This window comes from Mus caroli, unplaced genomic scaffold (genome assembly GCF_978045245.1).
Source record: "Mus caroli unplaced genomic scaffold, Mus_caroli_1 scaffold_6, whole genome shotgun sequence".
NCBI classification, from domain to species: Eukaryota; Metazoa; Chordata; class Mammalia; order Rodentia; family Muridae; genus Mus; species Mus caroli.
The window spans coordinates 99,064,920-99,084,813 of NW_028227261.1; the positions used below are offsets into that span (position 1 = coordinate 99,064,920).

At 45.9% G+C, this 19,894-nt stretch overlaps 1 long non-coding RNA gene across 1 annotated transcript in view; it reads right to left on the bottom strand.

Annotated features, from left to right (window-relative positions):
• Positions 1–6,711: 6,711 nt before the first annotated feature.
• LOC147004314 (uncharacterized) overlaps positions 6,712–19,894 on the bottom strand; it is a 73,751-nt gene continuing 60,568 nt past the window's right edge. The window contains exons 2-3 of the long non-coding RNA XR_015047379.1: positions 7,026–7,131; positions 6,712–6,860 (exon numbers count right to left, since the gene is read on the bottom strand). This is a non-coding gene — a long non-coding RNA (uncharacterized LOC147004314). The remainder of the gene's footprint in view (positions 6,861–7,025; positions 7,132–19,894) is intronic.

Sequence of the window (19,894 nt, forward strand, 5' to 3'; positions counted from 1 at the left end):
CCTACCTCAATTCCACCTGGCACCTGAGCCATGGAACAAAGTACCCACTAAGTCCATTTCTCTGGTCCCAAGTCTAACTTCCAAGAAACAGAATCTAATTAGGTAAGCTCATCTTTATAGGCCACAGTTCCAATCAGTGGTCTCTAGCTTACCTAGGAATCAGCTCTTCTAGGGTCCAAGGTCTATCTCGGGCCTACAGAGTGGTTGCCAAGAAAAGGTAGGTATGGCTATAAGTCATGTCTGCTTAGATGCAGGAGACTAGAACACCTAGCATTGAGAGGCTAATACTCTTCTGATTCATGACTCAATTCCTCACTCCAGCAATGCCTTATCTGTTACTCTTGCCACACGGTGGGAACCCAAGGAATTCTCACCAGGTCCTCACTAGACTATGTTAATCTCTGGGGACCTGAACCACACCATAGTCAACTTTGTAGCAGGATGCTAGGTACAGAGGAGATCTAAAATCAGCCTAGAGGAGAGGACTCAATGAACAGCCAAGTGAATCATTTCTTGAATAAAAGGATGGGTTGTGCTATGTCTGCTCTAGAGAAACTAAAGCAAATCTCAAGGCCAAGGGAGGGGGATAAGGTAGATTGAGGAGTAGGGGTCTTGGTGTGATATGGTGGCATGCCCTCTAACCACAGCCCTTTTGAGGTAGAGGCAGGAGGATCCTGAGTTTAAATTTATTCTTGGCTAACTATCAAGTTTGAGACCAGTCTCAGCTACTGACATCCTGCCTCCAAACCTAAAAATTGTGGGGGATTCTACATAGAAAACTTAAAAGGGGTGTGGGGGGAAGCATTCCAAAGGATGAGATAAAGAAGTGTTTGATGTGCCAGACTGTAGCTCAGTTGGCACAGTGCCTGTCTAGCATGCATGAGGCCCTGGGTTCAGTCACCATGATTGTGTAAATTCAGACACAGTGGCACACATCTGGATTCCCAGCTCTTGGGAGGTAGAGGCAGAAGGATCAGAAGTTCAAAGTCACAGACCAGTGAGATGGCTCGGTGAGTACAGTTGCTTGCTGCCAACCCTGATGGCCTAAGTTTGATCCCTCGGGCCCTCACAATGGAAGTAGAGAGCTGACTCTCAAAAGCCATTGCAGGACCATTCACACACACGCACCTGCAGGTGAGGTGACAGAGTCCAGCTTGAGGTCACCATCCATGTCTCTAAAATGGAGCAAGTGGTAGCAACTTTGCTGCCTGGCTGAGAAAACAAGGATGGTATAGGAAGCGTGCCTGGCAGAGGACCTGGGATGGGTCAAAGGGGAAAGGTCAAAAGTGCCCATGCGCTCTGGGTGAAAGAGCTCTTCCAGAAGTTGCCAGACAACTCCAGGTAGACCTTAGTGGCAAAAGGGACTGTGCAGGGGACCTGGGCACGTACACACTGGCTTTGCTCTTGTGTCCTCCAACTTGGGAGTCTGAGGCAGTAGGGTTGTCTGTGTGCTGCTGGCTGACAACAGGAGGCCTGTGCAGGCCAATAACAAAGTTATGATGTTAATCATTACAGTGCTGTGTCTGTTTCTGTCTGGGAACAAGGCATGCTGATCTTTGTTCCCCCTCCATAAAGATGAAAGGTGAGGTGCTACTGAAAGTGATGAGTCCCAGCAGAGAGAATGGCATGCCCGCCTTGCCACCTGGCTGGAAGGACATCAACTAGCTTCTCTCTATGTTCTTCTTAGAGTCCTTGGAGGGTGAAGTCTGAGCCCCTTGCAGGCAGAGGAGCAGGGAGGCAGATTTTCTCCTACAGGGAAGCCCCTTGTCTTAGTTGGCAGTTTTTAGTGCTGCGATGAAATACCATAAGCAAAAGCAATTTGGGAGGGAAGGGTTTATTTGGCTTACACTGCATATCATACTCCATCAGCACAGGAAGTCACGACAGGACCACAAACAGGGCAATAACCTGGAGGCAGGAGCTAAGGCAGAAGCCATGAAGGAGTGCTGCTTTCTGGCTTGCTCCTCATGGTTTGCTCAGCCTGCTCTCTTATAGAACCCAGGACCCCCAGTCGTGTCTTACAGAGACATTTTCTCAGTTGAGGCTCCCTCCTCTCCAATGACTCCAGTTTGTGTCAAGTTAACATAAAACTAGCCAGCACACCAGCACACCAGCACACCAGCACAAAGGAAGCTTCATGGAGCCAATTATCAAGAGTTAAAATATATGGAAAGATATATATGCCCAAGTCGTATGAAAATGTGTCCCCACAAAAAAAAAAAATCAAACAGAAATGTACCTGTGACATTATTCACAACCATCACAAGGGAGAAATAGACCAAGAAGATAGGTGTCACATAAAAAGGTTTGCTACACAGGTCTAATAGCCTGAATTCGATCCCTTGAAGTCATCGTAAACTGCTGGATGCAGCAGTGTGCAATCTGTAATCCCAGCCCTCCTACAGTGAGTTAGGAAGTGGAGACAGGAGAATCAACCAAAAGCTTGTGGCTCAGCTCTCCTGGAGTCCACTGTACGATGCAAAAACCAGAGAAACTCTACCTCAACAAAGGAGAAAAGAATGGACTCCCAAAGGTTTCTTCTGACCTTCATACACAAGCCATGACATGCACATACACACATATATACACACCATAAATAAATAAACGCATTTTTTTCAAGGTGGAAACTATTCTAATTCTAGCTGCTTGGGAGGTTGAGGCAGAAGGACCACAAGTTCAAAGCCAAGCTGGGCTACAGAGTGAGTTCAACACCAGCATGAACAACTTGGTGAGACCCTGTATTAAAACTAAAAGCTAAAGGGTCAGGGATGCTGCTCGGCTGCATGGCACTTCTTTAGCATGGGGGGGGGGGATTGAAAATGATGTACCCAGTATGAAAAGAAATGAAAGAAAGAGTAGAAAGGAGAGAGGAAGGAAGAGGGGGGAATGAAAAGGGAGAAGAAAAGGAAAAATGGAGAGTGGGGAGGAGGGAGAGGAGGAGGGAAGGAGGGAGAATGGAAGGGAAGGAGGGAAAGGGAAGGAGGGAGAAGGAAGGAGGGAGAGAAGTGGAAAACACACAAATGGCCCAGATGCCCATCAATAGAGGGATGTAGGAGATGGTTCATTCCAGGCTAAGGATCTCCATAGAAACAGATGGGAGATGAAGGTTGCCAGGAGTATGGGGAAAGGGAATCAGAGTTGATTGCTAATAGTTGTTGGGGAGACTAAAATGTGTGTGTCTGTGACTATGATAAAAGCCCAGCACTTAATACTTTAAACACATGAACTGCACAGTGTGCAGACAGTATGTTTAAGGAAGCTGCTTGGGCAGTCCTCACCTAGACTCAGGGTCCTCCCCAACCTATGGCAAAAGGCTCGGCCCTGAGCTTCATCCTAGGTGGCAGATCCACAGTCCTGAGCAAGGCCGATAACTCCTGGCCCTCACAGCTGTTATGTTTTCCTAAGACACTCTGCAAAATTAAAATAAGCATGTGCAAGCATGATGAGATTCTGAAGCAAATACAGAGCTTCAAGAGAGAACCCTTGAGAATGCAGGAGCATGCTCAGAATGGGAGCCATTCCAGCAAAGACTAGTGCATGCAAAGGGCATGGGGTAGGAAGAGCATGTGCTAAAGGCACAGAAATAAGGTACGGAGTGCTGAAGCACTGCTGTCCCCTTCTTCATGAGTTCCCCTGAACACATCCCACTGGTTCCCTAAGTCTCATCAGGGAGACAGTAGCAGTCATTCATTCAGGGCCCTAAACTGTACTAGATGTAGAAACCCAAATATGACTTTCCTTTCCACCATCTCCATCCTGTCCTGACTTGCAGATGAAGTCTACACATCCAGCATTGGGTATGCACTCTAAGCAGGTAACAAATATGCCCGTATAGTTCTCCTACCAATAGTGTGAATCAGAAAGACGAATGGCTCTAAATGCTGTATGGCATCAACCACAGAGTCAACCTGTAATGGCTTGTGAACTGTCTCCCTGAACAAACTCGACTTGCCCAGTCCTTGTCAGTCCTTTCTTGACCAGTGTGTCAAGAGCAACCACTGCTGTGGCCAGTCTACAACGACTACCTTTGAGCAGGCGCCAGACTTATCTACCAACTGGTCTGAGTCAGACAGCTCTGTTAAAGAAAAGGTGATACTACTGTGTATTTTGTTGTTGTAATTTTGAGGTTTTCTCTGTATCGTGTGTGTGTGTGTGTGTGTGTGTGTGGTATGTATGTGGTGTGTGGTGTGGTATGTGATGGGTGTGTGTAGAGGGCGTGGTGTGTGTGTGTGCACGCGAGTGTGTTTTGAGGCAGAGTCTTCTATAGCCCAGGCTAGCCTTAAACTGACTGTAACCAAAGATAACCTTGAACTCCTGTTCCTCCTGATGCCGCCTCCCAAATGCCTGGATCCAGATGTTACTGCTCTGTCAGAAGCTTGAGGTTGAAGCTCATCTCTATGTAGATTTTCTTTTTCCTAGCAGTGTTAGAAGTATAGGACAGTCCTCTGGTCACTTCTCTCTGGCAGCAGCAGGCTTCTGCTGCTGTTTCTGGAGCATCGCGTTTGAATAGCAGAGCCCCCACAGTTCTGGCTGTGGCCGTGTTGATGCCGTTAGTTGACAGAAGAGCCTGGATTGGAGTGGCCAAAGTCTGCCTCCAGGTTCTTAGATTTTTTTTCTCTTTTTAAAGATTTATTTATCCTTTTTTAATATGTATGAGTGTTTCCCTGTGTGTATCTGTGTGCATTACACGCTTGTTTGGTACCCACGGAGGCCAAGAAGAGAGCATCTGATCCCTGTCTCTGAGGCAACTCCATCTCACAGATTTTCCAAAGAATCCCAGTTTGGTAGCACATGAGGGTGCATAGTGGGTCTTGGGTCCAAGAGAACTGGCTGTTCCTAGGGCAACTCCAGAGATGCTGACTTGGAGACACACTTGCCCCCCACTCACCTCCTTCATCTCCCTTACTTCTCCATCTCCCACATGACAAATAGCCTCTATTTCACCAGAGCTCATCAGGGCTAATGTACACTTAGTGTCTAGTACAAGTCTAGTGCACATCTTATTTAAAACAAGAGTAATCAATGTTCTCATTTGCTGTGCTATATTGTTATTGCTTTGTGGTTTGGAGGAATTCCTTTTTAAAGCATGGTCTCACTACGTTGCCCAGATTGACCATAAAATCCTGGGGTCAAAAAAAAATCCTCTTGAGTAGCTGGGACTCTTGGCCCACACCACCATGTCCAGCCCTGTGGTAAATGTTATATGTCTCATATTTTTCTCATGGAATCTTTTCCCAGCACCCTCTCAGGTCAGTATGATCATCTGTCTCATTTTACAGTTGAAGAAAGGAAGACTGAAAGAGATAGCATATTGCAAGTTCAAGAGGAGGAAGCTATCCCTTCATCCATCAGGACCTGAACTCAGGCACGTCACAGTGATGCCTCAGAGCCTCATGAGACTGGCTCCATTCCCCAGAACCCTCCTCAGGCCTTCCCAAGAAATCACACACCAATTCAACACAGGTTCATCTCTGAGTGGCCCTGTCTGATGACCAGGACCGTGTGGAGGATGATTAAAGCCAATCCCATAGCTCTAGATGATCCCAGCACCTGTTCACAATGGTGACCCAGCAATATCTCAATGGAGCAGAGGGAAACACAATACGTAGCTCTCCTGTGTGCTGGGAATGAAGACAAGCCATAAGGTGAGGATTTCCAGGCCATACACCATCAGGCAGTCAGAACTAGGCCCACTTCAGCCCTAGGCTGAGTTCCAGGGAAATGGTGGCTACATCATATGTTATCTTGCCTCTGGGAGGCCAGGCAGCCCTGTGTCTACACAGGAAAACCAAGGTAGATAAATGCAGGAATTCACAGCCCTATAAAAAATGAATTAAGATAAAGCACATACCCTTACTACTTAATGAGTGAGCTTTACGGACAGCAATGCATGACAATGACTCAGAGGAACACAATTATCTTATCGTAAGTTAAAGGCAATCGATTTTCATTTCTAAGCAAATACCATATTACCTCGATCCTAACACACCTAGATTTTGAGGGGGAAGAGTAGGTGGGTAGGCTTTTTTTTTAACATTTTACTCTTTCTGAGGTATGGGGACAAGTCACCCTCAGATGAGTAAGTTGACTCTGCATCTTTCTTCTCCCCAAGGCCAGTGTATTGAACTGAGCATATGAACTTCAACCGTGTCTCCCTTCCTCTCTCACCTCTGTCCTAGGCTAAGCAGACATTCCCTTCCCCACCCCCACCCCCTCTCTTTAGTTCAAGTGCCAAGAAGAAAGCTATGCCTTCCTGAGAAGCTTAGGCGCCTGGCTTGCTTGCTTGTCCTGGATGGAGCAGGCACTGTCTTGGGGAAGGATGAAGTACTTAGGAAAACTGAGGAAGAGAACACCTCTTCCTCAGCCCAAGACCATCCCAAACCCTGATTCCGAGTGTGAAGAAGGGCATGGTTAACTGAGCCTGGATCTAGTGAGCTGGGGTATGCAGCCGCTCACTTCAGCCCTCTTGTCTGTGCTCCCTGCTCTCTGCCCAGAGGTCCTTGGCTTGCCATGAGGAGAGACATAAGATGCTGCCTTCTTGGGGGCAGTGGGCCAGTGTATACTGGAAACACACTACAGCATCTCTCTCCTGAGCCCACAACCCCTTCCTTCTGCTTCATGACATGCCACCCACATGCCACCCACAATTCTCAGGACAAATACTAACCTCCTTTGCAGGCTGCTATTCTAGATGTGAGGCTTCTGGCCATCATGTCCTGGAGACTCCTCCATCACTCTCTCCTCCAGTTGTAAAAATGTTAAATGTGAAAGGAGGTCTCGGGGCTGCCTTCTTCACATGGGAGACTGGGGCAGAGAAAACATCCCAGATTCAAAAGCAGGCTGGGCTACAGAGTGAGATCCTATAAAAAATAAAAAATAAAAATAAATAAATAAATAAATAAATAAACAAGGCAGGACCAGGGATGCAGTTCAGTTGGTAATATGCTTACCTATGTGCTTGCCTAGAATGCATGAGGCCCTGGTTCCTCCCCAGCACCACATGAATTAGGTGTGGGGATGCCTACCTATAATCCTAGCACTTAAGAAGTAGAGGTTTGCAGATCCGAAAGTCAAGGTCCTCTTCAGCCATGCCACAAGCTTGAGACCAGCCTGGGATATGTAATGTCTTGCCTTTAAAAAAAAAAAAAACAAACAAACAAAAAACAGTGTGAGAAAGCAGTCAGCAGGTTTTCCAGTCCAGGATCAGGCAATCCAGAATGAGAAGTACCAGGTTCAAGCCTTGCCCTTCACCCTTCCCCTGTGTGTGAAATGGGCGTAACCCCTCCCGTCACCTGCAGGTATTACAGCAAATCTATCTAAAAGCTTTTCCATGTCTCAGAAGTCACAGGCTCCTTCCCAAGAGCCCTCAGTCAGTTTCGGCTTTCTCTCATGCCTGATACGATGTTGCTCCGTTGTTCCCCACAGGCGCAGAGCTAGAAGATGGAACCAGGTCCCCAGGCTGAAATGTGGGTGGGGTGGGACGCTGCCTATAGTGTCTTCAGGGAAAGTTTCATAGAGGCAGATAGCTAGCAAGCAAGTGAACCGGTTAGGAAGAATTGACCCCACAGAACACACAGCCAATCAGCAGGGCATCTCCACAGGACAGGAGAACTTGGCCCAGACCCAGATAGCTGTATTCACCATCCTGATCTGACACTAGGTCTTGACTTATGTGCCTGTAAAATGGGAACGCTAAACAGTGCTTGACACCCAGGGTCCAAGAATCCTTGGAATGATGCCCAATGCCTAGCTAATTCTATGGTCTTGTTCACTACTGCCCGGGGCTTGAAGTACGTTATTATCTCATAGAATCTTCACAAGCCTGGGAAGAAATAATTATTCCGTAGATGAAAAACCTGAGGCCCAAGTCCCTGTGCTGAGATGCAACAGGCCAGGGGTTTAGAAGCCCCTGTTCTTACTGACCTCACCTTGGGCTGTAGCAGCCACTTCCCACCCTCACCCCAAGAGAGTCAGAAGAGAGAAAGATCATGTTGAGAGGATGAGGAGGTGAATGAGGCAGTAGAGAAAAGGACTCGCTGGGAACAGCTCAAAGCCAGAGAGCTGGCAGCAGGACAGGCTAGGGGAGGAGCATCTTCATCCCCAGGAGGGGACACTAGCTATAGGCTAGGGACCAGCATAGACCTCCAAGTCTTTCCCAGCAATGCTCTGAGCAAGTCTCTGAGCCTCCTCCTGCTGCAGACCACACCCCCAGTCAGCAATGTCAAGGATGGACAGAGAAGGGGAGAGGGATAGACCCAGCCAGGATTCAGCATAGACCTAGCTCCAGGATTGACCACGGCTCAGGAAAGCCCTAAGACACCCTTTCTTCCCACACTCCCAGGGCTCCAGGTATCACATCATCCTGGTCACAGAACAGATGGGGAAGCTGACCTGGAGGGGACAGAGCCACCACCCATCCTGGCCTAGGTTGCCTAGCACCTGGCCCAGCAGCCATCTTTGTCATCACAAGGATCAGCCACACATCCCAGGCAGAAGCTAGCTTCCGCACTGGAAAGAAGAGTCCCCTCCACATGGAGACGTTCTCCCCTGGGACTCGGTGCCCATTCCCAAACCCAACAATTAATAAGCAGGAAAGGGGCTACCTGAGCCTGCCACAGGGGCCTACATCGTTGGCTACAGAACATGACAAGGAAAGTTGAAACTGGAAAACATTATTAGCAAGATCAGAATGTGAGTCTCCCCATACCAAATTCCTGGTCTCTAGAGCACACACATAGAAGACCCAAAGTTCTGCTTTAGGTCAGTCCCAGCTAGCAATTTATACTATTCTAGAAGCTTCATTCTGCCTTTTGATCTAATAGGTCTGAGGTATAGAATGGCACTGTGTATGTGTGTGTGTGTGTGTGTGTGTGTGTATGTATGTATATGTGTGTGTATGTATATGTGTGTGTATGTGTGTATATGTGTGTGTATGTGTGTGTATGTGTATGTGTGTGTATGTGTGTGTATGTATATGTGTGTATATGTGTGTGTATGTGTGTGTATGCTCACAAGAGAGAGAGGGGGTGGGAGAGAGGAGAGAGGTAGGTGTAGGGACAGGGAAGCTGTTCATTCCATAGAAAAAAAAAGCATCCAGTGTCTTGGGCCATGCTACCTTTCAGGACCAGGACACAAAGCTAGTCACCAAACCGGTAAATACCTTCCAGGGAGAGGGACACCATCCACTGGGAGGCCCTGCTGTCTTATGGGGGCGGGACATAGCAGGAGCATCTAAGGTAAGTCTATGTGTCAACTCGGGTAGACAAGGATCTCCCCGAGGTGCCTGTGAGAGCTACAGCCCTTTCCTGGTCCTCAGAGGGTTTGGAAGGAGCCTCTTGAAAGCAATGGCTCAGGATGCTCTGCCCCCTCTGCTTTCTGCCCTTACAGCACACACAGAGGCACCTTGGGAGCTTCTCCTGAGCTTGAGGGTCTTTCCTTTTAAGCACAGAACCTCTGGTTCATCCAAAGAGGGGGCTGCACCAGTGTTACCTCGTGATCCTCAGCCTGTGGGGACTTGAATTGTGGGGACTTGACTCATGAAAGAACTGCTCAATGAAAGCCATCGATTCTGGCTCTGGTGGTTCCTCGGGAACACCACGATGATAAGCATCTAGACGACTCCTGACTGTCCTCTACATCAGATGAGGCGTGGGAGATGAAAGGACCTTGGAACCAACATACCAGCAATGATATCGGTCTTATTATCCCTCATAAAAATGGCACCAGTTAAGTGTCTCTCTGGGAAAGGCCATGGCTGCGGAGCTCCTAGTTTTAGCGGGAGTGCACTTCTGTGTAAGTGGGAGCACACAGTAGGCCAGGAAAGCCATCTGGGCCCTGAAAGACCTGTAGCTTCAAGCAGCCCTCAACAGCATTGGCGTTGTTGGTCTCATTCCTTGGCTTAGCGCTAAGCTGAAAAAAAAAGAAAGAAAGAAAAAAGAAAAAATGGCGTGTCCTTAGTACCCCTGTTCTGCAGTTGTCCAGCTGTCTGTTAGCTGTAGCCAATGGATTACCAGGCAGGACGGAAGCCCTGTCCAGCCTTAAATGACCACTGGCTCCAGGCTGGCCACCCGCCCTGGCCGCCCGCACGGAAGGGCTGGACTTTACCCAGCAAATCGGGAAGGAACTGGAGTCTCTGAACTTGGGACTTGGGCTCCATCGATAAGCCAGTGGACAAACAGAGGGCAGGGGCCAGAGCTCCCCTTTATACACACAGAAGCTTGGCTCCAGTCTGATACATCTAGATCTTTGCCCTTTAGTTCAAACAGGAAATCTTAAAATGGAAAATGAGCTGCGTAAGGAAGGGGCGCGGCCACCAGCCTACAGGGAAAGACAGCAGGTTGTTGGCAGAGAGTACTGGGGCTTCTCGCAGAAGGGAGTTGTGCTGCGTGGTATGTTTAAAAGGATTCACCAACTGTATATGCCAGACAGCAAGCAGGCAGGTGAAGATGCTCTATAGACAGCTTAGAGCCAGGGAGAGTCAGGAAGCTGGCTTGAGTCACAGCCTTCTTCCATGAGGGGTCTGTGGAGAATGGTGTCGCCCAATAGAACCTCAGCTTCTCCATCCATAAATAGGGCTGGCAATAGCATCTCCTTCCAAGTACACACAAAGGCATCTGAATGAAGCTGTGCACGGAGTATTCGGAAGGCCAGCTTTGCATCCTAATGAGGCCCCTCCCCAAGAGATATTTCACAATCGAGGGGGGAAATCCAAAATAAGATCTCTGGCTCCCCATGCCACCCCCGTACACCTCCATGCTACCCAGTTCAAAGCAAAGAAAATTGGGGGAAGGTAAATAATTAGAGAAGCTGAGCGGGTCTCCCTGCTGGGGGAATCCAAGTAATTATTCACCTGTAAATTACTCCTCTCACATTAATTCCACCTCTAGATCCTTCAGACAAGAGAAATTCATTTATTTACGTCTCTAACCGGGCTGCTTTGGTAAACAGCCCAACAAGCTTGCGTGGCCCATTAAAGGGGGGGAGAAGCGAGACAGGAGGAGAGAGGGAAATTAACATGTGGTCATTACTGGCATTTAGAAGATTACCTCCAAGGGTAATTAATGGGGAATCAAAGCCAAGGCAGACCTCATACTCAGCCAAAGGGGAGGCCATGGCAGCCAGGAGGGGCCTGCAGGAAACCTTGGCTGCAGGTGTCCTGGCGTCCCACTTGTGAGATGGAACCTTCCAGCAATCTTCCTTTCTGCCCTAATGCAGTGGCGTAGGCTGCCCTGAGTGTAGAAATAGCTCTCCCTATATAGTGAGGTCATTCTTGATTCTTGCCACCAGCCCCCGCCTCAAAAACCCAAACCTCTCCAGAGCATTCTCAAGCCAACCTGGCTATTTCTGGACCTGGCACATGGACACTCGTTAAGTTGTTACTGAATGAATGAATCCACACAGCTGTTCATTCTAGTGCCATAAAGCCTCTCAACTTTACCTAAGCCCATACTCAGCCCAACCCCTGCCCCACCCCACCTATGGAACTGACAAATCAAACAAGCTGATCATCTTCCAGCTCCAACCAGAGAGGAGAACGTTGTAAATTTAGGCAGTTTTCCCTAGGCTCAGACAGCCTGGATTCGAAGTCTAGGTCAGCCCCCAGATCACCTGTGTGGCCCTGGAGACGTGGATTGACATCTCTGAACCTTAGCTTCCTCGTCTACAAAATAAGAATGGAAATAGAAGCTACCCAGTCCTTACTACCAGGTGCATTGCAAGTTAGTGGAGAAATGTATACCATCTAATAAGCATGCACTGTTAGCTTCAGCAACGAACGCCATTCATGACATCCCGCCAAGCTTCTTGGTGTCCTCGAATGAAAGGCAAAGAAACTTCTTCTCATGTACTGTGAATATCGGGCCCCAGATGTCTCTCAGACTCAATCCTCACCACTTCCCATCCCTCTTCGCTGTAGCCACAAAGTCCTTCTGGTTTCTCAAAAGCTTACTCTACCTCCACGGCTAGCACAGGCTGCATCCCAGATGCTGGCAGTCCAGGGTGAAGCCCCCGGGGAAGCGACTTCACAGGAACCCATCCTGCAGAGCACTTATGAGGCTGGAGGCTGGCCTCCTTGGCTGGCCTTTCTGAGCATACATGTGGTCTAGAAGCTTTCTACTCACCTTGACACACTCAACAGCCTTGGGAGCCGGAACATAGCTGAGTTTTAACATGAAGGAGCTGTGGTCTCCAGAAGGGGCAGTGACTCGGTCATGGTCACCATATAGTATCAGAAGGGACATTATCTGAAGTTTCCCAGGCTGGGATACAACTCAGAAGCTGGTAAAGTATTTGCCTAGCAGGCAACAAGACCCTGGGTCTCAGTCCTCAGCACTTCATAAAAGCAGGCATGTTGGCTCATGTCTGTAACCCCAGAACCTGGGAGATAGAGGTGAGGGATCCAAGACCCAAGATCAATATGGACTACTTAGTGAGGCAGATGAAAATAGAGAATCAAGGTCAGCTAAGCCAGACACAGTGGTGCAAGGCTGTAAATGCAGCTGCTCTGGAGACCAAGTCATAGAAATGCCAAGTTCAAGGCTAGCCTGAGTCTCACGATGAGTTCAAGAACAAGGCACCTTAGTGAGACCCTGCCTAAAATATTCAAACAGAAGACTGCAGAGATAACTCATTGGTGGAGAGTTGTCTGGCATGCATGAGGTCTAGTATTTAATGACCAACACCAAAGGTGGGCGTGGTGGGGTGGGTGAGAGAAGAAGAGATGGAAGAAAAGAGTAATGAAGAGAAGAAAAAAGAAGAAAAGAGATAAAAGATCAGAACCAGTTGAAGCAAATGTGGAGATCAACATTAGACCCAGAGACAGCTCCAGGGAACCTGGAGGGGACTCAGAACCAGGAGCTAAGGGAAGAGATGTGGCAGGGCAGGGACTGAAAACACACAGTGACAAACAACAACAGCAAAGCTGTTACCACAACAATCACCCCCAAAATAGCAACATGCACTTATTCAGCCTTTTCCTCCAGGTACGTTCTATGAGCCTCGTTTTAATATTTCACTCGAGGGATAAATGATCTCTGTATGCTAGCAGGCATGTCAGCAGACATAAACTGCACAAGGGCAAGGCCAGCTCTAGAGCCCAGCCCAAAGCCTGGCCTGGTGCCCTCAAGAGATAGCAAGAGTACAGAAAGAAAGAAATGACAAGCTAACACAGATGTTATGGGGAACCCCCAGGATGTCCTTAAACTCGTATTTATGGAAAAAAAAGAACTCAGAGTATTATTATTCTCATCTAATTTTATTTGTTTTCCAAATGACTGCCTAAGCAATTACGTAAGTTAAAAGTAGTGTCTGGAGGAATCTGAACTCCAGGACCCTCATGCTCCTTAAACACTAGTTTCTATTTAGCATCTTTATTGGAAGGAGGCAACAGCACATATATAAAGTAAATTTTGGAATATAGCTCGACTGGCTGGTTGCTAGCTTAGCACCCACAAAGCCTTGGGCTGGATCCCCAGCTCCACATAATCCTAGCATGGTGATTCAAACACATCAGAGGCAGGGGCAGGAGCATTAGTATTTTAAGCTCACTCTCAGTTACCTAGGGATTTCTAGACCAACCTGAGCTAAATGGCCATGACTCAAAAAAAAAAAAATCATATGGTTTTCACTTCATACATGGAACCTGTCTACCAGGCTAACAAGTCTGTAACTATTTAGAAATATAATCTCTAGAATGTATTCTCCAACCACTAAATAGATGATCTAGAAATAAAAAACAAAAGGGAAACAAGAGGAGTGTGGTTTTGACAATATCTGAGTATAAATCCAAATAAGGCCAAGGTCACAGAAGAAATTAAGCTGTGCCTTTGAACATGCTTAGAACTGCTGGTGACAAATCTATTGGCCTGCGCATGTGCACAGCAGAACAAGTTTCACGGATGGGTTATGGATGGATGGTAGTGCTGGTTTGGATGGAAGAAGTGCCAGGGTGCTATAGACTAAATATCCAGTTTAAGGGGTTGGAAAATAAACACAAAACAAACTCGAGGAAAGAAAACTTTAAAATAAATATAGACGGGAGCAGAGATGACTGGACGGTTAGACAGAGCAAGCCCAGGTTTAACAAGGGCAGACATGGTTCTTCATGGAGTTTAAAATGACTGATAAATTTTGAGAGAGAATGATCAAGACAATTATAAAATTATGAAAGCTTAGAAAAGGAGCACCATGGCTGGAGTTAGTGGTCTGTAAAGAAGCTGAGGCAGGAGAATTGCAAGTTCTAGGTCAGCCTCATCAATTTATAACAAGACTGGAGGGGAAGGGGGGGAATGTCAGTGTACCTCAGAGGCACTTCCCTAGAATATGTGAGGCCCAGTGTTCCATATAATAACAATAACAAAAGTCATCACTGGGAGTGCTAACCATGGAGTATGGTTACCGATAGCGTAGTGGTGAAAGAGCAATAATCACTGTTATGAACGAGTGGACTGAGCTGCGTCTCAGTGGGAGGCTACTTGCCAGGCACGTACAAAGCCTTAGCTTCAATACCTAGAATTTAAAAGGACGTACATTGTGAGTGACTTTTTGTCAGTAAAATTTAAATAAATAAAAGAGAACTTATAATTATGATTTACAAAATCCACTAAAAATAATTAGAATTTTTGCCTTTTTCTTTAACCATATATATATATTATATATTTCATACACATGTATAATATATATGTGTATGAAATATATAATATATACATATATAATATATAATTACATATGTGTCTGTAATATATATAATATCTATTAGACTTTTTAATAGCTAAAGAAAAATATTACATATTAAATTATCCTAAAGGAAATTTAATATATATTATATGTAGCATACATATATATGTTAAAGTCTTAAAAAGAGCTCCCATGGGTCTAGGGAGATGATTAAGTGGGTAAAAGTGCTTGCTACAACAAATGGAGGACCTCACGTCAATTCCTAGCCCTCACATAAAAAGTTTGGTGTGGTCATGGGCATATCTATGACATTGGTACTGTGGGAGACAGAGAAGAAAGGTCTATGAGCCTCCAGGCTCAGTGAAGACCCTGTCCCAAAGGAATGAGGCAGATGCAGATGCACTAAGTCACTTAATGTCCTTTTCTGGCTCGCAGCACAAGCACCTGCATATATAGGACACACACACACATATCATGTGGCACAGCCTTATAAACAGAACTCTCAGGCTCAACAATTCCAACTCATGCAACACAGAGAAATAATTTCCCACGTTTGCTGAAGAAAATATGCCTACATGAGACGAAATAAAGAAAGAAAAGAAAGAAAAAAGAAAGCTATCCAACCTTGTCACATGTGACCCTAGATGCAAAGCTGTGTACAATGTAGTTCATCTACCCCAGTGGTTCTCACACTCCCTAATGCTGTGACCCTTTAATACAGTGCTCACGTGTGGTGACCCCCAACCACAAAATTATATTGTGTTGGCTTAAACCAGTTGTATATTTTTGCTATTCATCATTATAGCAGGGTTTGAATTTTTTAATATTTATTTTTACTTATTACATCTATATGTGTGTGGTCGAGGTTGGAACCCACAGAGGTCAGAAGAGAATGTCCAGGTCCCCTGGAGCTGGGGTGTGGACGCCCGACTCGCCAGCAAGGAGGACACCACAACAGGATTCTTCTGCACACGTTTATTGGGAGAGCTTGATAGCGAAGGCGAAAGACCCTGAGCCCCAGAACTGGCGCTGCTTATATAGGCCTAGGAGTGGCGTGTCTATACCTGATTGGTTGTGCTTTCAGTACCTCATTTACATTCCCCAGGATGGGCTGTGACTTGGTGCGAAACCCTTATGCACATGCGCTTATTGGTTGTTTACCCGAACTTACAGGCGGTGGCCAGCGGTAGCCATCGCCATCTTGTAATGGCGTATGTGACTTCCCACACTGGGGTTATAGGGAGTTATGAGCCACCCAATGTGGGTTCTGGGACCCAAACTTGGGCACTCCGGAAGAACATGCTCTTAACTGCTGGGCCAGCCCTCTGGCCCCCTCACAGGAGCATATTAAGGGAGATTCCCCACAAGACTATGAGCAGTCACAGAAAAAATGTCGTTTAGAATGCAACAGCTTAGAATGCAACACATGATTTGGAGGCAAGAAACTTAGAAAACTAGAAACAGAAACCTCCCTGGTTTGAAAAATTACAAAAATCCAAAGCAAACATTACACTTAGTGGTGAAGTGATAAAAGAACTTGCTTAAGGTTAACAAAGCAGCCATCTTTATTTTAGATTGACTCATATATACATTATCAAGCTCCTTAAATCACAAATAATGACATTTATAAAAAAAAAAAACACTAAGGAAAACTAGAAGCTACTGAGATTACAAAAATTAGCAAGATCGTTATCATTATGAGAAAAAAAACTGTTACCTTTTTAAAATGCAATAAACATGAGTTAGTGTGAATTTTAAAATCTAAGCTGAACGGGCATGGTGGTGCTCAGATTCTGACTCGTTTTGTTTGGGGCTGTGTATGATTCTCATCAGTGGTACTGAGGCTAGGCCCAGTCCCTCTGGCATAACTAGAAAGGTTCCCACCACTGGCTTCCAGATCCATCCCTGGGCCTTCATAACTGTATTTTGAGACAGGTTCTCACTAATTTGCCCTGGCCTTAAACTTGTGACCTTTGGTTGTTGGTCTCCTATCCTGAATCTTGCTCTGGAAACCAAACTGGCCTTGAACTTACAAAGATATGTCTGCCTCTGCCTCCTGAGTATTGGGATTAAAGGCATGAGCCACGCTGCCCAGTTTCTATCTTGGTTCTTATTAAATTTTTTTTCATTTTCAAAAAATACAGATCTGGAGAGATGGATGAGTGGTTAAGAGCACTGCCTGCTCTTCCAGAAATCCAGGGTTCAGTTCCCAGCCCAAGCGAAGACGTCCAGTCCAGTTTTAATTCCAGCTCTAAGGGCTCCCTCTCTAGCTTCCTCAGGCACTGCGCGCGCAAGGTGCAGGCAGAACACCCATCCACGTGAAATGAACAGATCTAAAAATAAAGTACAACTTACTAAAGAATAAACCCTCTGTTTAAAGGATAGGTCTCTATATGTAGCTCCCGTTGGCCTGAAAGTCAAAGTGACCCTCCCCTTCCTAAGTTCTGGGATTTCGCGTGTGTAACACCTTGTCCAGCTTTACAAAAATAACTACAAGACCTCAGTGGGGAAATTCGCAAAATGTGGGTGCTGTTGTTTTGTTTAATGGGTTTTGTTGTTGCGGGGGGAGGGGAGAGGAAGGGAAACAAAACTTCAGCAGCTTTTCCACAGGAACTGGAACATTGGCTTTGAAACATCTGAGAAAGAGCCAAAGGTCAGAGATGAACCTGGGGTAAGCCTAGCTCTCAGAAGGTAGAGGCAGAAGAGTCGGCTGTTTAAGGCCATCCTCAACTGCATGACAAGTTCACAGCCGACCTGTGTCCTACAAGAAGATAAAAAAAAGTAACTTAAAAAGAACATACTCTATTTGAACAGTGTCTCCAGCTTACCAGGACCACTAACGCTGCCTCCTGGGGATTCCCAGAATCTGCAGGTGGCCAGTTGTCCTTTATGCCTTCCTCAAATTGTGAGTCCCAACATACACCATGCTGACATTGGTATTAAAAAAAAAAAAAGTTTAAATCATGCAGAGCTAAGCAACATCTCAATATGTGAAAAAGAAGAAATGGTTAGCAAACCAGAAAGGTTTCAGCTGGACAGGCACACTCCACCAAGACCAGAGACCCTTCACAAGTGTAGACAAGAGGCCATGTGTATCTCTCTGGGCTTAATTATTTAAAAGAAGCACAGAGGCCACTGTTCTATTTCACTGAGTGATGCTTTACACGAGTCTAGGCTCAGCGGCTCAGTGGTAGAGCCCTGTCCTCATATGGACAAGGCCCTAGGTTTGATCCCCAGCACTTCAAGAAAAGAAAAGCCCATTTAAAATATTACTAAAAATTAATGGGGCTGGAGAGAACCCTCAGCGGTTAAGAGCACTGGCTGCTCTGCCAGAGGACCTGAGTTCTATTCCCAGCACCCACGTGGCAGCTCACAACTGTCGGTAACTCCAGTTCTAGGGGATCTACACTCTCACACATACATCCATGCAGGCAAAACATCAATGCACCTAAAAATAAATTATTAATTTTTAAAGAAGAATTAAAATGTAGCTGAGAGGATGTATCTCAGTAGTAGTGCTTGCCTGGTGTGGACAAAGCCCGCGGCTCACTCACCAGCACTGTGAGAGGAAAAGAAAAATAATGGTAAAACTATAAGTGCATAGAAACAAGGGTCCTGGAGATGGAGTGGCAGCTATGGCTCTCTTCAAATGACAAGATGTCATCTTTTTCTTCCCCTTTTTTCTGTAGCTTCTAATTTTCTACAATGAACATGTATAATTTTTATAATCAAGAAGGGGAAAAAAGTACTTTGTTTAACAACACAAACCCCTAATTTCAAAGATAAACACCAAGCAGTTGAAAGAAGAAGGGAAAAAAAAACCCACTGGGTATAAAAATAACTTTCCCTAGGCTTGATCCTCAAACAGTGAGCTACAGTCTCAGGAACTCTTTCTCCCCTGAGCTTTTCTGGGTCCTACGTAAGAAAATTGGGCCAAATGTGCCTGTTGGATTAGATTGTTCCCCAGGCAGGTAAAAAAGAGAAAGCTTTTGTGCTTTTAAGGAAAAGGTACACCAGGCCTTATTTTTAGATTTACCGTAATTCAGTCTCTTAAAGGACTTAACAGCCAAGTGAGCTGGGAAGTCGGTTCTTCCTCCGCAAGCATCAGAAGTTTCCCTTGCTGTTGTTGTTGGTAATGGAGTGAGTTAATGAGTGTGTGTGCACACATAGATGTGCATGTGTGTGTGTGTGTGTATGTCCATCTGTGTACATGAATGTATCTGTGTGTGCATATATGTATGTGCATGTGTGTGTCTCTGTGTGTGCATGTATGCATCTGTGTGTGCATGTATGTGCATGTGTGTGTCTGCATGTGTACAGAGGCGTGTAATCTAGCCTCATCACAGACAGAATTCCCTTTAGTTTATCTGTCTACACATCTCTAATTTGGCCCTACCCCCTTTGTTGGCCTCACCAGACACTGAATTCTTTGTCGGAAGATTAGCATCTCAAGTACTGATGCTAACAGCAGCAACGATGGTCAGCTGAGATGCTAGCCCCAGGATGTAGATACAGGGGCCAAAAGATGACCTCTCTGAGCTTTGTCAGAGACAGGGGCCAATACACAGGACTGAACACCACAGGTCACCATTACTTTCCCTGTACCTGGCCTCTATCCTTCAGCTTCTCTGTGGTGTCTCACCTAATAGAATGCCAAAAGCCAGGTCCAGCACTCCATTTGGAACTCCTTTAAAACCTTCTGTATAGAGTGGCACCTTCCTATAACCTAGAGCCCACGGGAGGTAGAGGCAGGAAGAGAGGGGAGTTCAAGGCCAGCCTCAGCTACAGAGCGAGGGGCTACAGAATGACCTCTAAGCCCATCTTCAGCTATCGAGACTTTGTCCCAAACAAACAAGTTCATTTTGGGTTATATATTAAAATAGTAATGTTTTAATTCATCACCTTAAACAAATACAATAAATACAGCATTAGGGATATATTATATAGTCTACTAGTTTAAGTTTTCTGTTATGGCCCCAGACAATTTAGGTCTTTAAGTATGTACTGGGTAAAGAAAAGTCTAGTCAGAGTTCTACCACATGAGGCCCAGGCTGTAAGAGGACTCAAATCAAACCTCACATCCATTGCTTACCCCTAAACTACATATAATAGGTATTCAAGAAACACATATAGAAAAGTAAAAAGAAAAAAAATCACCAATCCTTTAGGACCCACAAAGAATGACTTTCAGTCCTCACCAAATAAATGTCAACTTCTCAGA